Source organism: Schistocerca gregaria, chromosome 4, assembly GCF_023897955.1.
Source record: "Schistocerca gregaria isolate iqSchGreg1 chromosome 4, iqSchGreg1.2, whole genome shotgun sequence".
Classification (NCBI taxonomy): domain Eukaryota; kingdom Metazoa; phylum Arthropoda; class Insecta; order Orthoptera; family Acrididae; genus Schistocerca; species Schistocerca gregaria.
Genome location: NC_064923.1, coordinates 540,550,835 through 540,561,988, shown reverse-complemented (window position 1 = coordinate 540,561,988; position 11,154 = coordinate 540,550,835). Strand labels below are relative to the sequence as shown.

Genomic DNA, 11,154 nt, shown 5'->3' with positions numbered 1-11,154 from the left:
CTCTGTCCCACTAATGAGGCAGCTACTACTAACACCTAACACTCAAGTATTTTGCCTCTGGTGATTTTTTTTCTGTCCATCGAACACTTCATTGGCATTGGCCAGGGGTCAGCCAGCAGGATTATTGAAAGGATGTATACGACACTAGACAACATATACAAGAGACAGTTTTGTTAATTATTTCAGTTCTCTGGCGTAGTTAGGCACACATATTTGGAATAGTGTACTTTTAGTCTGAAATCATTTGTTTAATTTGTATTTTCTGATACTAACTTTGAACTTTATGCTTTTTTTAACGAACACATACATCAGTTGTAGCTGCTCTGTTGATCTGTGAAAGACAGTTTATGAGTGGAAATTGTTGTACATTTTTTTTCCCCATACTCTATTCAGAAATCTAGAGCAATCTCTCACTGGTCAAACAACAAATGTGTGATCCTTTAACTAATTTTAAAATAGATCGCTATACTGTTGTACATGCAAGTATCCTACAAACTTAGTTAAATGTTTGTCACTTATATTTCCATTAAATGACACTGCAGCCTCAAAATATCCTCAGACGAACAATTTTGCGATCTGAAACACCTATCACTCATGTTAGACACAGGGTTTCTGCAGACAACGAAAGTAAATATGAAATCACGTACGTGAAAAAAAACCATTGTGCTCTTAAGTTGTCGCCAACTCAACTGGATGGGAATGCTACTCCGGGAATAACTAATCAGGGAATAAAATGGTGTCATACAATCCGCACTCAAGTTAACCCGTGGTTAGCCTATTTCTCGGTTAGCTATCCCTGGTTAACCCTAGACTGTACAATTACCCCTCTATGAGTCAGTCCATCTCAGGTGACCTGCTTAAAATCTGAATTAACGGAATAGAATAAACTTATAGAAGTGATTGGGGTACCACTGATTCATTTTCCATTTTGTCATTTGTTACAAACTATCACAAAAATATATCAACAACAGAAAAAAGTTACCAAGATACCAAAAGGTCAAGGATCACAAGAATAACAAAACACAATTAACTATTTTGACCAATATTTATTTGGATAGGGAAATGTCGGGGCACAAACAACATATGGTAAGTCCACATTTGTAGTAACACAAAACTTAACTACTGTGACCCATTTTTATTTGGGTAATGAAATTATACAGAACAAATAGTCTACATTGACAGTGGCTGCAATTGTTTTACCACGGTATTTTTCTAGTAGTTAACAAGTGCTCAGCAAATTCATTTCTGCTTCAAGGCCAGTCTTCCTTGGGATATTTCTTAACAGTATTAATTATGTCCAGTCATTATGCATCTGACACCATGAACGCTGTATAGCATGAGGGCTGCCCAGAAACTAATGCACCACATTTTTCTTCCTTCAACAATTTATCGAACATAATGAGAATTACAAACATGAACGAATGGTGTTTTATCAACACACCCTATTTCTCCATGTAATCTCCATCCTGTTCTATGGCTTCCAGCGTGAAAAGAGCGCTTATGCCGTGTTAGTACCAATCCTTGTCCCGCCTATGCCGTGTTGGTACCAATCCTTGTCCTGGTAGCACAGCCGGGTGCTTCACTATGTGAATCGCATCCTAATCGTCCTAAAAATGTCTTTCATGAATGACATCCTTTAATGGAAGTCCGAGGGGCCTAGGTTAGGGTTGCAGGGTGGATGGGATAAACTGTCCAACCCCATTTTGCGATCTGTTCAGCAGTCCTAAGACTTGTATGGGACCAAGTGTTATCGTGTTGCAGCAAAAAATCTCCTGGAATGCTATAGCACTGAAGTCGCCGGAAGCGCATCTTGGGTTTTGTTAATGTGTTGACATAAGCTTCTGAATTAATTGTACTGCCTCTTGGCAACACACCAATAAGAATCACACCTCTACAGTCCCAGAAAACGGCGATCATAACCTTACCAGCAGAAGCAGTTGCTTTGAATTTTTTCTTCTGTGGGGTGTCTGAATGGTGCCATTCCATCGAGAGTCATTTTGTTTTGGGCTAAAAATGGAGAACCCACGTTTCACCACCTGTCGCAATACAGGACAAGAAGGCTCCTTCAAAACTTTGAAACAAATCAAGACAAACGTTTTTTCTGTGCAATTTGTGATCTACTGTTAGACCTCATTTTTTAAACACTTTTGAATATCTAAAAGTGCGGACAATTGCACCCACACTTCCTTCTGATTAACAGATGCAGCACCAACTGCTGAGTTGTAATGCGGCTATCCTCGTGAATGACATCAGCAACTCGTTGCAACATATCAGGTGTTACAGCCGTGGATGGCCTGCTTGACCGCTGCAAATAGTGGATCTCTGCCAAACCGCCTTCCGATGACCTCACCCTCCGCGACCAGTGACTAACTGTACTTCTATTGACAGCAGATGTTCCACTGATTTTGCATAAGCATTTGTTAATATTCCCCACAGTTTCTTTCTCTGCAGTGAGAAATTCAATAACTGCATGTTGCTTGTACTGTACATCACCTGCAAATGCCATTTTGAAACTGCTCTGCAGCTATGCTGTCTGTCTGAAGTGACAAATGCGGTGCACTCACTTAGGAGATTACAAATAGTACATATGTAATGTTTCTCTCATGTAGCATTGTTGTAACATTACTTTCTGGGCAACCCTCACCCTTTATCTAGCTGAAGCAGCATTGGTTTCCAAAGCACTTTAAATACATTGACCAATAGCCCAAATGTATTTGTGCTGTATTTATAACTGTAAAATTCACATCCATGTTAGCAGGGGCCTGTACAGCTACAGCGTCTATCCGTGGCACCAATGTAGTGGAGAAAATTTCAAAGATTTTCCAAACATTATTGCAACTCTCGTCCATTCTGTACATGTTTTTGGCATCTGAAACACATAACATTATGGGTGATTTACTGATATTGTCATGTTTTAGACCATTGGAGAATGACAAACCACAGGATAACAGTATGGCAGTGTTAAGCATACAAGCTACTGCTATATTACGAAGTGCATTCAAGTTCTAAGGCCTCCAATTTTTTTCTCCTGACTGGAAAGAGATAGAAACATGCGCATTGTTTTAAAATGAGGTCGCGTTCATTGTCAATACGTCCCAGAGAGGGAAGCACCGTACGGCAGATGGAATTTTACCATCATTGGCGAGAATGAGAACTGTTTTAAATACTCAAAATGGCGACGTTTTCCTTACTTGAACAGCGTGCAATCATTCGTTTTCTGAATTTGTGTGGTGTGAAACCAATTGAAATTCAGCGACAGTTGAAGGAGACATGTGGTGATGGAGTTATGGATGTGTCGAAAGTGCGTTCGTGGGTGCAACAGTTTAATGAAGGCAGAACATCGTGTGACAACAAACCGAAACAACCTCGGGCTCGCACAAGCCGGTCTGACGACGTGATCGAGTAAGTGGAGAGAATTGTTTTGGGGGATCGCCGAATAACTGTTGAACAGATTGCCTCCAGAGTTGGCACTTCTGTGGGTTCTGTGCACACAATCCTGCATGATGACCTGAAAATGCGAAAAGTGTCATCCAGGTGGGTGCCACGAATGCTGACGGACGACCACATGGCTGCCCGTGTGTCATATTGCCAAGCAATGTTGACGCGCAACAACAGCATGAATGGGACTTTCTTTTCGTCAATTGTGACAATGGATGAGACAGGGATGCCATTTTTCAATCCAGAAACAAAGCCCCAGTCAGCTCAATGGAAGCACACAGATTCCCCACCACCAAAAAAAAATTTCGGGTAACCGCCAGTGCTGAAAAAATGATGGTGTCCATGTGCTGGGACAGCGAGGGCGTAATCCTTACCCATTGCGTTCCAAAGGGCATTATGGTAACAGGTGCATCCTACGAAAATGTTTTGAAGAACAAATTCCTTCCTGCACTGCAACACAAACGTCCGAGAAGGGCTCCGTGTGTGCTGTTTCACCAAGACAATGCAGCCGCACATCGAGCTAACGTTATGCAACAGTTTCTTCGTGATAACAACTTTTAAGTGATTCCTCATGATCCCTACTCACCTGACCTGGCTCCTAGTGACTCTTGGCTTTTTCCAACAATGAAAGACACTCTCCATAGCCGCACATTCACCAGCCGTGCTGCTATTGCCTCAGCAATTTTCCAGTGGTCAAAACAGATTCCTAAAGAAGCCTTCGCCACTGCCATGTAATCATGGCGTCAGCGTTGTGAAAAATGTGTACCTCTGCAGGGCGATTACGTCGAGAAGTAACGCCAGTTTCATCGATTTTGGGTGAGTAGTTAATTAGGGGAAAAAAAAAATCGGAGGCCTTAGAACTTGAATGCACCTTGTAATTTCAATGAGTAAATGCAACTATTTTATGCTATTTTTGTAGCAGCAATGTTGTTGCCTTCAAACAGTAGTGCTGTTGTAAATAATTATCCAAAAACATTACTGGAGCAGATGACCTGAAAATTAAATGGTACGGTAATTTTTTTCTCGTCACAAGCAAAAACAAACACTAATTCTAGAAAAATGTGTGCATTATCTTCAGTGTAATGGTAACAAAATTGCAGTTAATGATCTCCAAAGACTATATATTTCAGATGAATTTACCCTTCCTTATTTTATGAAATAATTGTCTGGGTGTCGAACTTGCCACAGTAATACAAATAGGGTTTTCTTGTCACACAAGCGGGCCTTTAGGATCATAGCAAAAGTAAAAGAAAGGAACCTCTTGCAAAAGCTTATTCACAAGATATTGTTTCAGTTTGCATCATGTATATGTTGGAAACCATTAGGCTAGTGAAAGAAGATACCAATATCACAAATATGAACATAGAAATTAACAATAATGGTCCAAGGCACAAAAGGACTTCCACTTGGTTCACAGTACATTAATAGCAAAAAACCTCTAATTTGTTAGCAAATAAAATTAGGAGTGGTTCATGGTGTGGGTTTCTGTAGTCATGTCCTAGTTCATGAAACACAGGCAACATATGAGTGGCCAAGTAAGTGGTCCCAACAGTTGGGATACCGGTTACTTTGGAATAAGGCTGGGCATCTCAGACATATTCTGAGTCGTGGTCACCTTTGTGCTCATACGGCAAAGACTACAAAATCCACCGGTTAGTCCCTCAACCGTTAGGGGTAAAACCCAATGGGACTCGGGGCAAGTAAGGCTAGCAACCTGCTTCCCTGGTACTTTAAATATGATGCTGGCAACAATCAGAGCAAAATGCCTCGGACCTTTGGAGGTGACGGAGTCCCACCTCTAACTGACAAACCACGGACTGCTAAGATACGACTTGGCAAACAAATGGTAATGAGATGGGGAGCTATTAATATCAATGGGGGCTATTCAGGAAAGAAGGTAGAGCTGGCAGAGGCTGCAAGTAAGATGGGGCTGGACGTTTTAGCTGTTAGTGACATTTGGGTAAGGGGTGAGAAAGAACAGGAAGTGGGAGAATACAATGTCTACCTGTCAGGAGTCAAAGCAGGAATAGCACAATGGGGTGTAGGGCTTTACATCAGGAAAGAAATGGAACCCAGCGTAGTTGCAATAAGGTATGTAAACGAACGACTGATGTGGATGGATTTGACAGTGTCTAGCAAGAAAATTAGGATTGTGTCAGTATATTCGCATTGTGAAGGGACAGATCAAGATAAGATGGATAGTTTTTATGAGGCACTCAGTGATGTAGTTGTTAAGAGTAAAGGACAAGGGCAGTGTTCTGCTTATGGGTGATTTTAACGCCAGGATTGGAAATCGAACAGAAGGGTATGAAAAGGTTATGGGTAAATTTGGAGAGGATATGGAGGCCAACAGGAACTGGAAACAACTCTTGGATTTCTGGGCCACTATGGGCTTAGTAATCACAAACTCCTTTTTTTACACATAAGAACATTCACCGGTATACTTGGGAAGGCAGGGGAACCAGATCTGTCATTGACTGTATAATAACAGATCAGGAATTCAGGAAGGCTGTGAGGGACACACGTGTATTCAGGGGATTCTTTGATGACACTGATCATTATTTAATCTGCAATGAAATTGGGATTGTGAGGCCGAAAGTGCAGGAAGGTCAGGTCCATGTGTAGGAGGATAAGAGTGGAGAAACTTTAGGATAAGGAAATCAGGCACAAGTACATAACAGTGATCTCAGAAAGGTACCAGTTAGTTGAATGTAGTCAATTACAGTGATTGGAAAAAGGAATTTACAAGGTACAGGGGCAAAGTACTAGAAGTGGCTAAAGAATGCCTTGGAACAGTAGTGTGTAAAAGTAGGATGAAGCAAACAGCTTGGTGGAATGACACAGTCAAGGCAGCCTGTAAAAGGAAAAAGAAGGCATATCAAAAATGGCTACATACTAGAACTCAGGTAGACAGAGAAAGTTATGTTGAAGAAAGAAACAAAGCCAAACAGATAATTGCAGCATCCAAGGAGAAATCTTGGGAAGACTTTGAAACAGGTTGGAGACTATGGGTCAAGCTGCTGGAAAACCATTCTGGAGTGTAATTAGCAGTCTTCAAAAGGGAGGTAAGAAGGAAATGACAAGTATTTTGGACAGGTCAGGAAAACTGCTGGTGAATCCTGTGGATGCCTTGGGCAGATGGAGGGAATATATATTGAAGAGTTGCTCAATGTAGGTGAAAATACGATCAGTAATGTTTCAGATTTCGAGGTAGAATGGGATAGGAATGATGATGGAAATAGCATCACATTTGAGGAAGTGGAGACAATGGTCAATAGATTGCAGTGCAATAAAGCAGCTGGGGTGGATGAAATTAAGTCGGAACTCATCAAATACAGTGGAATGTAGGTCTTAAATGGCTACACAGGATAACTGAAATGGCCTGGGAGTCGGGACAGATTCCATCAGACTAGACAAAAGCAGTAATCACACCAATCTTCAAACATGGAAACAGGAAAGATTGTAACAACTACAGTGATATCTCTTTAATCAGTGTTGTGGGTAAAATCTTCTCAGGTATTGTTGAAAGGAAAGTGCGAGTATTAGTTGAGTACCAATTGGATGAAAATCAGTGTGGGTTTAGGCCTCTTAGAGGTTGTCGGGACCAGATCTTTAGCTTTCGGCAAATAATGGAGAAGTGTTATGAGTGGAACAGGGATTGTATCTATGCTTTACAGACCTAGAAAAGGCATATCACCGGGTTCTTAGGAGGAAGTTATTGTCTGTTATATGAGATTATGGAATAGGAGGCAAACTTTTGCAAGCAATTAAAGGTCTTTACATGGATAGTCAGGCAGCAGTTAGAGTTGATGGTAAATTGAGTTCATGGTTCAGAGTAGTTTCAGGGGTAAGACAAGGCTGCAACCTGTCGCCACTGTTTTTCATATTATTTATGGATCATATGTTGAAAAAAATAGACTGGCTGGGTGAGATTAAGATGTGTGGACACAAAATAAGCAGTCTTGCATATGCAGATGACTTAGTTGTGATGGCAGATACAATTGAAAGTTTGCAAAGTAATATTTCAGAGCTAGATCAGAAATGTAAGGACTATGGTATGAAGATTAGCGTCTCCAAAACGAAAGTAATGTCAGTGGGAAAGAGATATAAACGGATTGAGTGCCAAGAGGAACAAAGTTAGAACAGGTGGACAGTTTCAAGTACTTAGTAGGCATTTTCTCACAGGATGGCAACATAGTGAAATAACTGGAAGCGAGGTGAAGCAAAGCTAATGCAGCGAGTGCTCAGCTACGATCTACTCTCTTCTGCAAGAAGGAAGTCAGTACCAAGACTAAGTTATCTGTGCACCGTTCAATCTTTCGACCAACTTTGTATGGGAGCGAAAGCTGGGATGATTCAGGTTACCTTATCAATAAGGTTGAGGTTACGGATATGAAAGTAGCTAGGATGATTGCAGGTACTAGTAGATGGGAACAAAGGCAGGAGGGTGTCCACAATGAAGAAATCAAAGAAAAACTGGGAATGAACTCTCTAGATGTAGCAGTCAGGGCGAACAGCCTTAGATGGTGGGGTCATGTTACACACATGGGAGAATCAAGGTTACCCAAGAGACTCGTGGGTTCAGCAGTAGAGGGTAGGAGGAGTTGGGGCAGACCAAGGAGAAGGTACCTGGATTTCGTTAAGAATGATTTTGAAGTAATAGGTTTAACATCAGAAGAGGCACCAATGTTAGCACTGAATAGGGGATCATTGAGGAATTTTATAAGGGGGGCTATGCTCCAGACTGAACGCTGAAAGGCATAATCAGCCTTAAATGATGATGATGATGATAAAATTAGCATGCTAACATGAGATGAGTATAAAGACTGTCTTGAGCAATGGCTTATCCAAAAATGACTGTGTAATCATCATTTAACATGAATAATAATTTAAGAAACAATCTTGTACTACAAACGATTATAGTAATTGCAGCATACTGTAAAATATTTGTAACTGTAAAAAATTTATACATTGTCAACAAAGTCACGGCTGTAAAATTAGGTGTTATCAGCATTTAGTAAACGGAAAAATGAAAATGGATCCTTGGTTAACTCTACATCTCACCAGGAAATCTCAACACCACCTTCAAACTACTCTGCCATCATGATTTCTAGAGGTTCGCCATTTATTACCGAAAATTCAATGTTGTTGTTGTTATTAGCATCACTTAAATAAACTTGTTTTGAGAAACACACTCTCCAACACAAAATGTTTACCTTTCCATCTCCTTGCAGCACTTTAATGTCACTGCAAACCTCTGGAAGTATACTCGAAACAATCTGTGACGAAACTCTAATTAGGTACTGAAGGCTTTTAAAACTGTCTCCTGCTGCCAGAAACGTGAGGGCACTAGCAAGTCGATAATTTGGTGCAATCACCTTTCTCCACTTGGTATTCCGTTTCGCTACCAACACTTCCACTTTCGATAGCAAATATGCAAAAATCTTCATTTGACATTCTGCAGGAATTATGACACCCTCCAAAAAGTGTCTTCATCAAATCTAAAATTAGGTGTGTGCTTCTGTAACTATAACAAAAATCATTATTTCAAAAGAAAATCCAGGGTGGAATTTAACAATATTATAAAGTGGACAGCTGCTACTCATCATAGAGCAGAGATGCTGAGTCGCAGATTGGCACAACAAAAAGTTGTCAGTACTAATGGTTTTTAAGCTCAGTACAGTGCGTGGAACACAAACGAAACATCGTTGTAAGGCACAAAAACAGTAAAACTCGTGATTTGCTGTATCTTCTAGTCGCTAGCCTAGTTATACAAAATGTTGCAGCACAATGCTCCATTATATACCAACAAAACTTATATGCATGTGCCAAACTATTATTTCACACTTCATTAACATCCTTGCGTACGATCCAGTACAATTTCGATGCTGTAAAATGCAATTCTTGCAACATTACTCAGATTTACGTCATACTCAGATTACGTTTTAATGTGACCCCACACCTATAACTAAATGCTCGACAAGCACGCATGACGCAAATGTACTGGCCCAAACATGCTTACGCCTGTGTACAAAAAATTTGCGCAAGGATTAAGACTGTACAAGCAGCTTGATGCTTGATAGTATTTCGATTATGCATGCTTTGTACAAGCGTTCAAACGTCTATATGTTTGAGCGTGTTTACCAAGAACAGGAAGCCTTGTGATATCATCTGTCAGTGATCTAGCTTGATTTAATTTACATTTGTTTATCTTAAATTATGTTCTGCACAAAAGTTGTACTGTTCTGAATGCCGAGTCAAAGAACACATATTGCATGGACAAGGAGAAAAGAAAATAAACAGTGCTGTGTGATAAGTTTCCATAGCGTGTCTACCAAAAGTAGTTAATATGGGAATAATGTTTTCGTTTATTAACCTCTCTCTACTACACACACAACAGTTCATCTTTATTTCGTAACACAACCAAAAACGTTGTCAAAGACGGCGCATAGTCGTCTTAGCTCGACATTTTTTGATAAACACACTAATGCTTGTATAAGCATACATCAACTGTGTACATGCGCCATGAATTTATAAATGCTTGCTCAAGCATGCTTGCCAAGCATGCAATTAAGTGTGTGGCCGCCCTCATACGCGAATTCCGGAACATTTCGTATCACTGTCTAACAAAACAGTCGCGACACCCACTCCTGTGAAAATTGTTACCTTCTGACAGTTGGTGCCACACTAGCGCTTCGAGCAGCGAGAAAGCAGCCGTAAAATTAAAGTTCATTTTCATTTATTTTTCTAGTTACTTAGCGAAATGGTTATTACTTTTTGCGTTCGAAGTGTTACTAAATTATCAAGAGACATGAATGATCGTGAAATACATGTAAGAACAGCCGATTCTCTCTGAGACAGTGACATTAGCTACAAATTAATGATGCATAAATACTTTTGAATATATGTATAGTCGCAGCTTACTCCTCTGAAATCAAGGGAATATAAACACGTATTTCATGTATGAGAAGAATATATTTCTTTTGTTGTCTGTTCTTACTATGAGAGCGTCTTTCCTTGACACATAGCAATTTTGTATGGAGCATAATGTATCACACAGACTTACACTTCACTCGACTTTGGAATACAAAAATATTTTTGTAAATGTGATTACTTTTTCTTTAAAAGGGAATGTGTTGAAGATACTTCCCACTTGTGGTTCAGATGCAGCAACAGTTGTGGAATTGGTTTCTTCTGTGTTGGGGAACAGTTTTATTGCTTTTCTTCTGTTAGTATCAAGTCTGTATGGTTTCTTCCTTCAGCTGCTATTGTGGTAGCTTATCTGCTACATTACATAATGTAATGTAGGTATTGTATTCCGTATATGTTTGCTATGTTCACCACTCACTGATTTCACTGGAAGTACAGAGAAGAAAACTTCACATTTCTGACGACTTTCTGCAAAGAATCAGATTTTATGCCAACGGCCTTGCTATAATGGTAATACTGCTTCCCGTCAGAACACCAAAGTTAAGTACAGTCGAGCTGGGCTAGCACTGGGATGAGTGATCATCCGGTCTGCCTAGCGCTGTCGGCAAGCCGGGTGCACTCAGGCCTTGCGAGGCAAAATGAGGAGCTACTTGATTGAGAAGTAGCGGCTCTGGACTCAGAAACTGGCATAGGGCCGGGAGAGTAGTGTGCTGACCACATGCCCCTCCATATCTGCATCCAGTGATTCCTATGGGCTGCAGATAACATGGCGACCGTTTGGTAGCG

At 40.4% G+C, this 11,154-nt stretch overlaps 1 long non-coding RNA gene across 1 annotated transcript; it reads right to left on the bottom strand.

Annotated features, from left to right (window-relative positions):
• Positions 1 to 1,026: 1,026 nt before the first annotated feature.
• LOC126266628 (uncharacterized) lies at positions 1,027 to 10,310 on the bottom strand. Its single transcript, XR_007548902.1, has 2 exons — positions 8,655 to 10,310; positions 1,027 to 2,869 (listed from the first exon to the last, which is right to left on the bottom strand). It is a non-coding gene; the product is annotated as an uncharacterized LOC126266628 (long non-coding RNA).
• Between the last annotated feature and the right edge of the window lie 844 nt (positions 10,311 to 11,154).